Here is a 13,707-nt window from a genome sequence, read left to right as displayed (position 1 = left end):
CCCTGCTCTGGATGAAGTGTGAATTAGGAATTGATAAATTTTTTTGTCTGTTTGCGGCTGCAATAGCTTTGTTCTCCCCCAAACCCTCCGACCCTGAGTGCAGGATAAGCGGTACTGATAATGAATTAATGGCTATTTCCATCAATAGTACACTTTTTTAACACTATCAACTCAACTCAAAATTCTAAGACTTCAGTGCCGAAGCCGTATCACATTCGTTCCAGCTCGGTTCGTTTAATGGCCTTTAAGTGCTTTGCGGAATTCAATGATTAAACAGGGAAAGGTCACCCGGTGGCCGTTATCAATGATTCTTTCATGTTCATCCACCAAGGTCGCGACCTCCGCTGTAAGATCCTACTCTCCGGGAGCAAAAGAAAAAAAAAACAGCTGCTTAATCGCCCGAGACCTGAGTTTACACAGCCGTTTACAACACTGTCCAACACATGCACACACACCAACCCCATATGCAAACACAGCCACACACACACACACACAAGTGCACACAGGATGCAGAGCTTTTGTTAAACAATACAAGGACAAGTCAAGGACAAGCAGGATTTTTGGATACAGTGAAACTGTCTGTACGGATGTTTTGAGTTAGACCCGATGATAGATGGATGGATGTTGGGAGAAAGCTCCGGAGGTGCAACTTGATGGGGAGGTGTCAACCTTCCTGTTTTCACGAGGGACTGCTGGAAGATGTGAGGTTCTGTTGTTTGTGAAAAATGAAGGTTAATGGACGAGAGGTTCTGGATAAGGGACTGTTGTCGGCGCAGAGGGAAGAACAGCGCGTCACCGAGGGGGATGTTGTTTTTCCATTTAACTCCGCCAAACTGGCGGAGACTGAAGCGACGCGAGGCTCAGCCGACGAGGGGAAGTCCAGGAAACAAGGGTCGTCTCGCGAAGCTTTATTCATCTGTCGGAATAATTCATCAAAACCGGCTTCGCGGCATTAAAGTTGACATCAATAATGAAAGCCGGTGCCTTGTCATGGCCGGGTGCCCGGAAACAGAGACGTATATCCACACGGGTCTGATGTAGATCCACATACCGGGGAAGATGAGAATCCGGCGTTGGCATTGTCACGAGGACTTCGCCATTTATGTTTCATGAAGGATACCCCAATGACGAGCGCATCGCCGGGAGTTTGCACATAAATCTCCCCGCTACGTTGGCCTGGAGTCGACGCTGGAAATCCCAGATCATGCGAACGCACCAAATAGTGTTTGTTTGTGGATTGCCTCCCAAATATTTGTGTTCCGGCGCAATCCCCAAAAGTATCTCTGCCTCCTAAAAGGAGGTTTCTAATCAGCTCGGGGAAAACCGACAATTCCCGCCAAGGCGAAGACAAAGTCCCTGTCGCGGAGAGAGAAGCCGCAACGTTCCGAGATAAGTTCGGCGATAATGATGTGCTTTTGAATGTTTGTTTGGCGTCAACAGATGGGTAATCCCAAACCGAAAGGCCTTTTTGAGAATTCAGAGAGCAGAACGAGTAAAGGAGCGGGTGAATACGAAGCCGGATTCGACCAAAGGTAGCGCTTGGGGGAATTTCCGGTCTGGGAATAGCTAGCCCCTTCTGGTTTGACGTGGCCATCCATCAAAAAGAAGAACAGACCCGTCACTTCGGTTCAGGACGGCAAACAGGGGTGACGTCTTGAACGGTTCCTCGACACTGTAGCCATCGTTTGAAGTGATTGCGCGTCTCTCGTGGGACGGAAAGCGGGCGGCACTTTGATCAGTCATTCTTTTGAACATGTGCTCTCCATGTTGTTGCCAATAAGCGGCAGGGTTCCGTCGCGTACCCGGAGTGCGTTTCCACTGATGTGGTGGCACCATTCACCTGGAGAGAAGCTTCTCTTTGAATACGATACTTGGACTTGGTGGTTCTAACCAGCTGCCGCGATGCGGGGTTCCCAACTTCCCGAGAGTTGGTAACGTGAAGGAACTGAAAAGGAGTTGACGTTGACTCCAGATGGCCGGTCGAGATCAGGAGGCCCCCAGGTCTGCGGAAGAACACGACTTCTTCAACAAATTAATAATCAGGAGTACTTGGAGGAGGAGAAAGAAGTGATATCCATCTGCGAAGCGGGCAGTTGTGTTGCCGGGGATAAGACGAGAGCTCGTAAATATGGCATTGATAAAGCAAAGATGTTGGTTAGCGCCGACGCCAGGGGTCGGCAACCTTCACCATTTTGGGCCCGTTTCCCCATATTAAAGAAAACCCCGGGAGCCACCCAACCCTTTTGGAATTTATAGTGAATTAACGTGATATATAACGATATTTTTTTTGCCTTTATGCTATGTCGAAACAAAATATGTGTTGCATTTTTTTAAATCACTGAACAACTGTAGAGAAAATGAAATTATATTTCTGCATGAACCAAAAAAACTTGAACTCTAAAGGTTACTTTTAAGCAAAATACTCAATGTCTAATTGAGTCCTTTTTTTTATTTTTGAATGAAAAAAAAAAAGCCAAACTTAAATTATGAACCGGCGGCAAACTAAAAATGCCATCCTCTCTCTGTGTGCTGTCATCCTTTTACTGGCGCGTGCAGAATGAGCGACAAAAATATTTTATCATGTTTAATTTAGATGTAACAAGATTGCCCCAATCTTCAAATTTTAAATTATATTTTAAAAATGAACAAACAAAAAGTAATTAAATACAAAATAGCCGTCCGCCCGATGTGGTTCTGCAGACTGGAGGCGGGAAGACCTTCACCGCAGACAGCGGCGAACATCTCCATGGTTATGTTCATTGATATCTCCTTGCTTTTGTTTTGCCGAGATCTCGTCCTCGGCATTGAGTCACAAAAGTGCTCCTTTCCAAAAAAGAAGAAATTACAAATTGGAAATGACGGTGAGAGTGACAGAGGGGGTTTCATTTGGAGAAGAAGCCCGGGTTCCGTAAGGATAACGCGGAGAATAATTCCGAGAACACGACGAGGTTTTAAAGTATCCGTCGGACGCGAATTCTGAAGCGTCAATGATAAAAATCAATGTTGGAGCTACATAAAGAGCAGCGGCGCTGGTGATGGTATTTCATGATGTCACGATGTTTGTGTCACATCCTAATGCGGGTTACGATGTTTACGAGGTGCAAACCATTTGTGTTTCAAAAGGAAATAATGAAAAACGGGCATTCAAATGCTAAAAAGAGACAAAATCTGCTTTTTGTGCGGCTAGAATTTGGTTTAAAGAAGGATCTCCTGTGGGGAACTTTTTATTTTCGCATTCTCACAGGCAGTCAGGGACCTCGGTGGGACAACGAGCATCTGTGACGTGCACCTTAAGCTCCACGCTCGTGGTTTGACGTCACGCAGCTTCTGTCCATTTTGTCCCGAGCAAACATCAAACCAGTGGCCACCATCGTTTTTAGGAGTGCCGCTTCGCAAGAAGCATTTGATGATGGGCTTGGCTTGTAAGTTCCACCAACCGCCAAGTAAAAAGACCGTCATCTGGTTCCAGGAGCTGAGCTCCGCCGTCCCTGGTTCCTCTGCGGTCCAGATGCACCAAGAAACGGTCCTGGAAAGGTTCTCGGTGCGGCAAAGGCAGGGCTCGGCAACATTTACCGCTCAAACAGCCATTTGAACCCGTTTCCCCACAGTAAAGAAGACACCGGGTACCACGCAACCCTTTTGAAATTTAAAATGAATAAACACGGCATATAACGTTACATTTATTTTTTAGCCTCTATGCTATGTATCCAAATGCACTGCGGACCGCAAATTAGGAATTTCACTGCGTACGGAAAGATGTTTCTACACTGTGCTTGTGACAATAAACGCTTTGAATGTATAAATGAAATGTGTTGCAATGAAAAACTGAACAGAAAACAAAACTACATTTCTGCATGGTACAAAACATTTCGAAATCTGAAAAGCACACGTTTGGTTGAAGGTTACTTCTCCGAAAAATACTCAATGTCTATTTGAGTCCTTGAGTGTATTTGTGAAAAAAAAAGCCGACTTGAATTATCCACCGGCAGCAAACCAAAATTGCCGTCATCTTTTTTTTCTACCGTGTACGGTCGTTTATCAAGAGTGACAAAAATATTTTAACACGTTTTATTTAGATGGATTTAGATCTCCATGTTCTCCTCGTGTCTGTGGGTTTCTTAAATCTTCTCAAGTTCCTCCCACGGCCCCAGAACGTACCGCAGGTTCACTGGAGACCCTAAATTGTCCAAAAGATGCGACCCCGACTGCAGGATAAGCGGTATTGATCGCGAATGAACGAATGAATGATCACACGGCAACATGAATTGATCAGCTGTTGGCCTTTGAATGGACGGCTTTCTCCAGATGTAGATGTGTCGCATGTCTCAGAGCAGACGGACGTTGTTTCGAGACTATAAAGCAGGAAACTGCAGAAGTTTCACAAACACTGTGAAGGAATTCAATTAGTTACATATTCAAGATTTATTATCCTTTTTTCGCGGATGCCTTTCAGGCTCATTTAGTAAACTAGAAATTAAATCATCCCTCATTTCTCGAAGGAAAAAGCTTCTTCTCTCCCCCCCAACTCTTTGTGAAGTTCCTCCTCGTGAGTCAATATATTGGACGGGTGACGTCCTTCCTGGCGTTAGCTGTTATTTTGAAATAAACTAACCCTTCTTCCACCTGCCGTCCAATTATGTTGTTAAAGGGCATTAGAAAGGAGCAACGGGAAGCTGCTAATTCTGTGCAGATTGAAGGTGAACAGCAGCTGCCGCCTCCTGAAGCCCTCAGCTGCTTCTCATCGCGCACAAGCAGTCGCGCAGCTTACAAGTGATTATCTCGGCGTCCCCGTCTCAGATCGATCGCGCTGTGAGACAACACCGCTTTCTCCAGGCCGGCCGGTCAATATTCCTTCCCGCCTGGTTTCGGGAGTCCCGTGCTGAGGGTCTGACACGCGTCTGCGTGCAGCGCGCCCGTGACTCGGCCGATTAAGACCCCGTCCGTGGCGCTCGGGGACCAAGACGGCGTCCGTCTTGGTCTCTGCCAAGAACCCCCGAAAGACCCTCCTCCTCTTTTCTTGACTCCGAGCAGCCGAGCAGAATAACGAGTCTCTCCAGACTTGAGGTTTCCTCAAAGTACCATCTGCTTTCAGATCCTCGCCGGACAACCGTGACCTTCCCGGGCGCTCGGCCTTCCCGTGTCTCCTCGGCGCTCCGCCTCGAGGGGCAGAGATGACTCAAGTCCAGTCTGGTCAGTATCTACTGCTGAGCTCCTCTTCATCCTGACAGACCTCATGGCGACTCTTTGAATCTCTACCTGAGGACAGTTTGTCGAAGGTGCCGGAATCTCAGTGGACTGCTTGGTTTTCACGCGATGCTTGCTGATCGAAATCAAAACTCCAGGACACTTTTGGGTTTTAAAACTTTCCAAGTTAGACGCTGGATGAGAAGATGGCTTCGCATTTTGATGGAGCAACTGACTACACCGTTGCTTCTCTGCTGGGACGCCCGTCTGTTGTTTGGGTTTTAAGTCTGTGGTTCATTCTGGATGATGAGCTCCGGAGCGGCGGACTGTTTCCCCGGCCCGCCGACTCGTGGTTAGCATTTCAAATTTCCTCCAGCCCGAAATCCGATGTGAGCCAGTTAGATGTTCTCAGAGACGGCTGGCCCATCAGGCAACACAGCAACGACATCCTCAACCTGTGGCGATTTATGGTGTGAATCAAGCAAATTTCGCACGGGAAGTAGATGGAGGAACTTTCGTTTTGGTTTGCGTTGTTTACTTTGGGAACTTTTCCCCCTTCATTACGGCTCTCAAGCGTTAGTCAGACTCCTCTGATGGCAGGGCTTCAAAGAAAAGGAAAGACGTCTCCACGGGAGTTAAATTAGATACGATAAAACAATCAGAAAAGTGCGAAACACAGACAATGTACCCTTGAGCTCACACGCATGACTAACAACATTCCGACCCAAGTCGAGGACTTCCTGTAGAGGCAAATGGTAAAGGTGTTGTTGCCTCTAGGGTGCGCCACGAAGTCAGGAAAAGCACATAGTATGCAAATTGGGTCAAATTTTTTCTTATAAATTAAAAATTATGGTAAAAATGATGCTATGCAATTTCTGCTGTAGGTGGATGTAAATCACCTATTGAGGGGGGTCGCCGTACAACATCTATCCTAGGGCACCACACTGGGCTGCAACAGTTGTGCATCCATCGGAGTCTTGATGCCAGTGTTTCGTTTGGGAGAGGCCGGCCTGCTATGTGAGTCTCTTTGTGGAAGCGGGCAAGCGAGGGGAACGTTAATCCACTGTGTTAATTCTGCTTCCAGTTATACTGTGAATTGGCCGTGTTTGTTCATGGTAGCAACTTGTGACTTCTCATGCATTGAGCCAGGTGCTGCAGCGGTTAGGGCGTCCTCCTCACAACGAGAAGGTACCTGATTGGATTCCCCCGGTTTCCTCGGACAGTCCTGTAACATGCCGGAGGTTCACTGGTGACCCTAAATTGCTCAGATGTCTGAATGAGAGGATCAATACTTGTATGCCTCTAAATGACATGTGAATGATTGTTTGTTTGTAACATGTAAATGGCAAAGTGAATGATTTCATGCCTCTATATGATGTGTGAATGAGATGGTGAATTGTTACATGGCTCTATAGGACATGTGGACAGAGACATGCTGTGAGGTTCATGGCTGGTGAGTCTGGTGACCTCATCACAATTAGATTTACAAACATATGAATCCTATAGAGAAACTTATTCACCATTTGATTGGCAGCAGTAAATGGGTTATGTTTAAAATCTCATACTAGCCGAGGAGTCGCAAAAAGAATCCCTGGAATCACGAGCGCCCCCCTACCACGAGGCAGGAGAACTGCACGCCTCACTTTGTAGCTCTTCGCAGGTTTTTTATGATCGTTCTGCACAAGAAACTAGTAGCATACAGTTGTTGACAAAAAACACTGTGTATTGGAAATGTAGTTCATATAGCAAAGTGTTTAAACATTTAAATAGCGAGGTAGAGAGAGACAGCGATATGGTCTCAGTGCAGAGCATGCTAGCAGTCAGCTGTTATTTGTGCAATCTACATCTCTTCTCAATATTTGAACTGTATATGTGAAAATCCAGCGATTTCTGAATGAAAAAAACAATCTAAAATTGGTGATGTTCATTAAAAAATACCCTTTATACTGCAAATCATTGATAAATATAACCATTTAATCATTTTTTTTCTTTCCAATATTGGCAAGTGAGGCACAGCCTATCCTGCCTCCCCTGACTGGACGTGAATGAGAGGGCAAATGGTCGTATGTTTCTTTACAACATTATAAATGACAAAGTGAGTGGTTTTATGTCTGTATAAGAAATGTGAACGTCAGGGTGAATTACATCTCTATTTAACGGATGATTAATGCAATACTTTGTCTCGATATGACATGTGAATGTGAGGGTGAATAGTTGTATGTCTCCATTTAACATGTGAATGAGAGAATGAATGGTTGTACATCTGTATGGTTTGTGAATGAGAGGGTGAATGGGTGTTTGTTTGGGTATGAAATGTGAATGAGAGGGATAATGGGATGGACTAAGCAGTGTCCATGATGAATGAATGAATGTGTTGAGCCAGTGTCACTTCAATTTTCTGCCTCCTCTACCATTTCCCCCTGAAGGACGAAGACCAAGACAATTGATTTTAGGAGGAAACTTCTTATGTTCTCTGCCCGACGCTGACAGTGACACTGCTCCAGGAGCTAATTGTCAGATTTTTATCACTCTACCTGAATAGCACTTGTTACAAGGCCACTTTCCGTGGCCTCGTGGACTCACGCTGGATAAATGCAAGTTTTGTTGCACGCTGGCGTTGGTCCCCCCGATTCATGTTGTCGGCCACAAGCTGGTCCTGACATTAATATTTCACAATCGATTTGCCTCTGAAAAGCTGTGAGAGCCCTGGACCTTTCACTCCGGTTTCCGCCGGGGAAAATAGTCGTCTGTTGGAGCAAACCACCGTAGGCGTTGTAGTTTGCATGTGTTTGGAAATACGAATGTGATTTTTCTGTGTAACGGCTGAGGGTTCGTGCCTTGTTCATCTGTGCTTCCCTGTCCGACCGGCAACCGGAGCGTAAATTGATGTTTTCACAACGTGACACAATGAAGGGCTCGAATCCGGAACGGTTGGCAGGTATCGATTTGATGATGATGATGATGATCACTTTGCGACAGGGTGACAAAACACTGCGGAGGACAGAAGCATTGCGGAATTTACTAAACACCACCGCAAGGCTGAAAACACCTCCATCCACCATTGGCTTGTTTGCAATGAGCATCCTATTTGATTATTCTGCGCTGGAGTGGTAGGCATCGGGGTACCTTCACACCTCCGGCACTGTTCCATCATTTACAAGTCACTCATAACAACAGTGCATAACTGGCACACAAACGTCTGCAAGAGAAACCTCAAAGTCCCCTAGCAAAGTTCTCTGGACTTCTAAGTGCTTGACTAGAGCAGAGCATACCGATATATTGTTCTTGTTCAAAATGCGTCATGTTGCATCGCATTTTCCATCCAGCATCCGGCCAAACAACTCCACCATGCCCCGGCTGTTTGAGAATCAAAGATGTCGGGGTCGAGGCGACGGGGAAAGCGGCACCTGGCTTCTGGATGCTCTTCAAGACGAAGGAGGATCAAAAAAAAAATGTTCCTCTTTCCGACGTTTTCGGAGGGATGTTCTTATTCCCTTTTGATTTCCCGTTCTGAACCGGCACCGGAGACCTTCTCTTAGCGTCTCGTCGTTTGATACTGAAGACGACAATCGCTTGCTTGAATGGCAGGAAAATCTGCTTCGCTTCACGGCCAATTAACGCGGCTGTTTCTGAAAAGGCGCTGTTTTACTTTAAGGCGAGGATCTACCTCTCGGGGGAAATCACTTCCAGGAACACGTTGAGCTGCGAGAGGCTCTTCATCGATGCTCAGATATTCAATGCAACGCGCTTCTACGCCGACGACGCCCTCAAGACACAGGGCTATAAAAACACTCGGCTGCTAAGAATAATTGGTATCTGACGTGCTTTTCGTTCTACCGCCTCCTTCGGTTCCCTCCGGCTGTAAAAACCCGGAACGGGCCTCCGAGCAGACGAACGCTCTTCATCTCTGTTTGTCGGATGATTTAGGTGTGAACGTGCAGGATGTCTCAAATGTGAAGACACCTGACCCACGCTGTTTTTTTTTCTAGTAGTTTTGCCTTCTTCTGCTTTGAGCTGCTTCCTTCAGGGATCTCCACGGCCAATCATCTGCCTCCATCTTACCCTCTTCTCTCACACCAACCATCTACTGATCTTCTTTTCATCCTAGACCTCCTGCCTGGCAACTCCAACGTCAGCATCCTTTGACCCAGATCTTCACCATCCCCCCTCTGTCCATGTCCAAATCATCTGTCTGATTTAATTTCCGTAACATCTTTGATGGACTCATTCCCCATCATCTCCCCGTCTTTGCCGCCTCCAGCTTTGCCTCCCGTGTTCTCCTCAATGTCTCCAAATCGGACAACATGGCTGCTCTCACCTCCATCTTCCCCACCTTTGTTTTCATTCTCTTTTCTTTTCACCCCTGATGCTTTCCTCCACCCTTTCCAACTTTCTGGACCTTCTACGCTTAAACCATCCGACTTCTTCATCTCCACTCCCTGTCGCCTCACCGTTCTTTCCACCTTGTTCCCTTTCATTCGGTATTCTTACCTTCACTTTTCCAGGTCGTATCTCCACCTCCCTAAGTGTTCCTCCACCTGCTCCCTGCTCTCACTACAAATCCCACAACTTGGATGATAGAGCGAGTGACCAGAATAAGCATGAGATGTCTTGTTAAACTCTACTGTCCACCAATGCGTCAAAGTGTCGTCGCTATTTGAGAGCCCTCCCTCGCTTTCCCCCCCCGACACGGCATCCTCGGCATCCCTAAATTGCGAATGCAGGTCGTTTGTCTTCGTCTCGGACCGAGCGGCGGTTTGCACGGCCGAGGGGCCGCAGGGACGGCAAAGACACATTTATAAAGCGCGGCGCAAACAAATGAAAACATGGATCGGGAAAGAGGGATGGCTTACGTGAGTGAGATGGAAAATGTCAGAAGCAGCCCAAACAGACGATTTACTTTTCCCGGCTTTTCCGGAAGGGTTCACCCTGTAGTTCAACACAGAGCCACATCTTCAGGCATACAACCGTTCACTTGGTCCTGTGTGTTTTTGGACTGTGGGAGGAGACTGGAGAACCCTGGGAGAACATGGAGACACAGAATCCAACCACGGACCTTCCTGCTGTGAGGCGCTAACCGCCATAGCAGTATCGTTCCTGATATTTTAGATTAGCAGCCCGAGCGAACTGTTTTGATTCCTCTCCTCCTGTATGCCGAGGACCTACTGGGGTGTGAGTGGATCTGCGCTTAAGATGCATCAGACGGGAGGTTGGTGTGGGTGGCGAGAGCTGACAAGACTCAACCTGCTCATAATCACAAGGCAGGTAATGATTCCAGATGATGACGGAGCGCTAACGTTGAGCGAGAGGGATTCTGACAAGAAGTGCCCTGCATCCGGCGCTCTCTGACAGCGCGAGCAGAGAATCATCCGGGGAAGGGGTGCGTTTTTCAATGAGCTGTCGACAGCAAACGTGCAGCGATGTTTGACATCTTGTGTGATTGCCTCGCATCACATGTCTGGACCGCAAAAGGCGGGGGGCGGGAGGCAAAGGCGGCTGATTTGGAGAGAGATGCAACACAAGTGACGGCACAAAGTTGGGATGAGAAGTTGCGTGATGGAGCCTCTGGGAGCAGACACAGGTTGCAGGGTTTAGCGTGGAGACGTTCCTCCACTCTGCTGACGGTACAGAGTGAAACTCAATGTAAAGCGCAGGGGGAAAGCAAACAAATAGACCAGGCCAAAGGTTTAGATGCAAAAACGTGGTTGAAAAATACCCTTGGAATGCAGATGTGTCGGGGACGTGACCTGGTAAGTGGTCTTTTCTTAAGGTTGGATCATCAGATAGAGAGCAATGAGACCTTCTGTTAGTGGTTAGAGGCCCGTAGCCCTAACCTGCACCCTTACCCCAGCCATAGCGATAACCGTTGACCTAAACCTTGCCATGGCAATAGCCCTTGCCCTAACCCTTGCCATAGCCATAGCCAAAGCCATAGCCCCAACCTCTGCCCGAAGCCTTGCCCTAAGCCAAGCCAAAGCTCTAACCCCTTGTTCTAACTCTAGTCATACCCATAGCCCTTGCCCCAGCCCCAACCCTTGCCTTAGACACAGCTCTTGCCCAAACCCTAGCCAAAGCATTAATCCCTGCCCTAACCCTTGCCATAGCCCTAGGAATAACCCTTGCACTAGCCCTAATCCTTGCCCCAACACTAACTCCTGCCCCGAGCCTTCCATGGCCAAAGCACTTGTCCTAACCCTAAACCTTCCCGTGGTCAGAGCCCTTACGCTAACCCACGCCATAGTCCTGCCCCTGTCCTTGCTCTAACCTAGAGGTTGGCAACCTTTAACACCCAAAGAGCCATTCGGACCCGGTTTCCATGGAAAAGAAAACACTGGGAGCCGCAGTTACTTTTTGACGTCTAAAATAAGGTACCACCGTATATACAGTATATTGCCTTTTCATATTCTGCCTACCTTTGGTTGAAAGTCTCGACAAATTGACGGTGTCTTGGCGGGTATACCGGCTTTCTGCGAGTGTGACGTATATTATGAGCGTCGAAAGATAATAAAAATAATTTTATTTCAATATTTCAAGATCACAACAATCTCCCAATTTAGAACAAAAATTAAAAAAAAAAAATGAATTAACACTAATGAAATACACTTCAATTAAATACTTATAATTTACTTTCCCAAGCCACTCGGAGCCGCAGTGTAAGCATACGGCTCTGGAGCTGCGGGTTGCCGACCCCTGCTCTAACCCTAGACATAGTTCTTGCTGTAACCCTAACCCTTAGAGTGTGTATGTGTGTTTTTGAGGTCACGCATTTGCACCTTTTAAGATAATTCCCTTATATCGACAGTATCGGGGTATAATTTTGCAGGCTGCGCTGCGTAAGGGATCTAGAGGCACAAATGAAGATAGAGGTTTTAAGCAAATCTTTTCAGATCAGCGTCCCACCGGTGCCAGATCCCCCGGGACCGGGAATCCACTTAAACAGTCACATTGAATTTAAAATCCTTGACAGACTTACGCTGGGAGCCAATACAGTTAAGAAGCAGCAGGTATTAAAGACGCAACAGCAGAAGTGGAAAATCTGTAAAAATAACCTACTTTTATGTACACTTTTTGAAGTTCCAGCCTTTTCAGAGGCTGGGACATCTGTTGTCCATTCAGACAGCAGAAGAACCGCGGACTGTGCGTCTCAGTTCCTCGAACCATCTTTGTTCCTACTCCAAAGCAGGGTCTTTTTTTGGATCCGTAAAAACGCCATTTTAAGCGCCATTTTAAATACGATCGTGGTCACAGGTTGGGTGTTTTCTTTGGGGCAAAATGAACAGAAGCGGTGAGAGATGAAGCGACGAAGAGCTCCAAACTCCTCTGGTCTGTCTCTCCTCAGAGGGGTTTCCAAGGCTTGCAGAGGAACATCAACATTTTGACCCAAATAAGTCCGGAGTTTGCTAACGGCTAACAGGGTTCTTCGCACGGCAAAGCAGCGCAGGGAGAAGATAGAAACATGTCAACCATCTGATAGTCCGCGGTTACTCTTCCATGAACACCAAGCCAACTTTCGCCTTGTTTGGTCTTACTCTTCTTCTTCTTCCTTGTCCGTGGTCCTTTACTGCTCATGAGAATGCAAAACTGAAAGCTTTCCCCTGGAGGAGGATTTCCTGGCTAGAAATCCGATTTGGTCACTTTGTAGACCTTTCGTGTCTGTAATTGGCCCTGGACGATATGTCTCTCATGGGTTTGGGTGAAAATGTTCTTGTTTTATGTGCATCAAACTAAAGGTTGCCTAAACGCTGGCCCCGATCGTTCAGCTTAAATGCCAAGAGAAGGTCCAACCCCGTTGAGGATGTTCTCCATGGACTCCGGCTTCAGAGAAACCCCGCGGATGACTTTGACCCAAGTAAGGTCAGTCCCATATAATTCATTACCATGTCCTTTTACCTCAGCTAAACTCTAAGGTTGTCTGCCAATATTCAAAATGTCCTCAGCATCGTGTGGACACATCCAAGATCAACCGTTCCATCTTTCCACTTAGGGAGCGATTTTATTTATTAACAAGGCTGCCGTTGTCAGAGCAACGATTCGTTTGTCTGTGCGTGGAGCGAAATACCGCCGCTCACTTCAATCCAGCCTTTAAGGGGAAATCTTTGTCTGAAGCCGGTGTGGCCCGCTTGCTGCAATTTATGGAGTCACCGGGGGACCGTGGAGACCGCCGGGAGATTGAGGTGGGCTTTTATTCAGCTCGTCTCGTTGTCTTTTACCCGTTGTGGCGACTTCTGCTTTTCCATGCAAGAGGGAGAAAAGGCCACGGTCCAATATGATTTCCCTTTCATGAGCGCCACACCGCCGTTTCCAGGCTTCGGGCTTCTCTCGCAGAGCTCTGCCTCTGACCTTGTTATTGCCGCTACTTGATGGATATGCAGGCCTCATATCGTATCAGATACCCGTAAGGTTCCTTCTATTTTGGGTAGGATGCAGGATGAAGATTTCTGGGATGTGCTTGTGAAGAATCAGTACATTCATTCATTCATTCAGTCATTCACTTGTCATACAGGACTGTCTAAGAAAATTTGA

The sequence above is a fragment of the Fistularia commersonii genome, chromosome 17 (assembly GCF_037954325.1).
Source record: "Fistularia commersonii isolate RoL2024-O1a breed Wild chromosome 17, RoL_Fcom_v1.0, whole genome shotgun sequence".
Classification (NCBI taxonomy): domain Eukaryota; kingdom Metazoa; phylum Chordata; class Actinopteri; order Syngnathiformes; family Fistulariidae; genus Fistularia; species Fistularia commersonii.
This window is presented reverse-complemented; position numbering follows the sequence as displayed.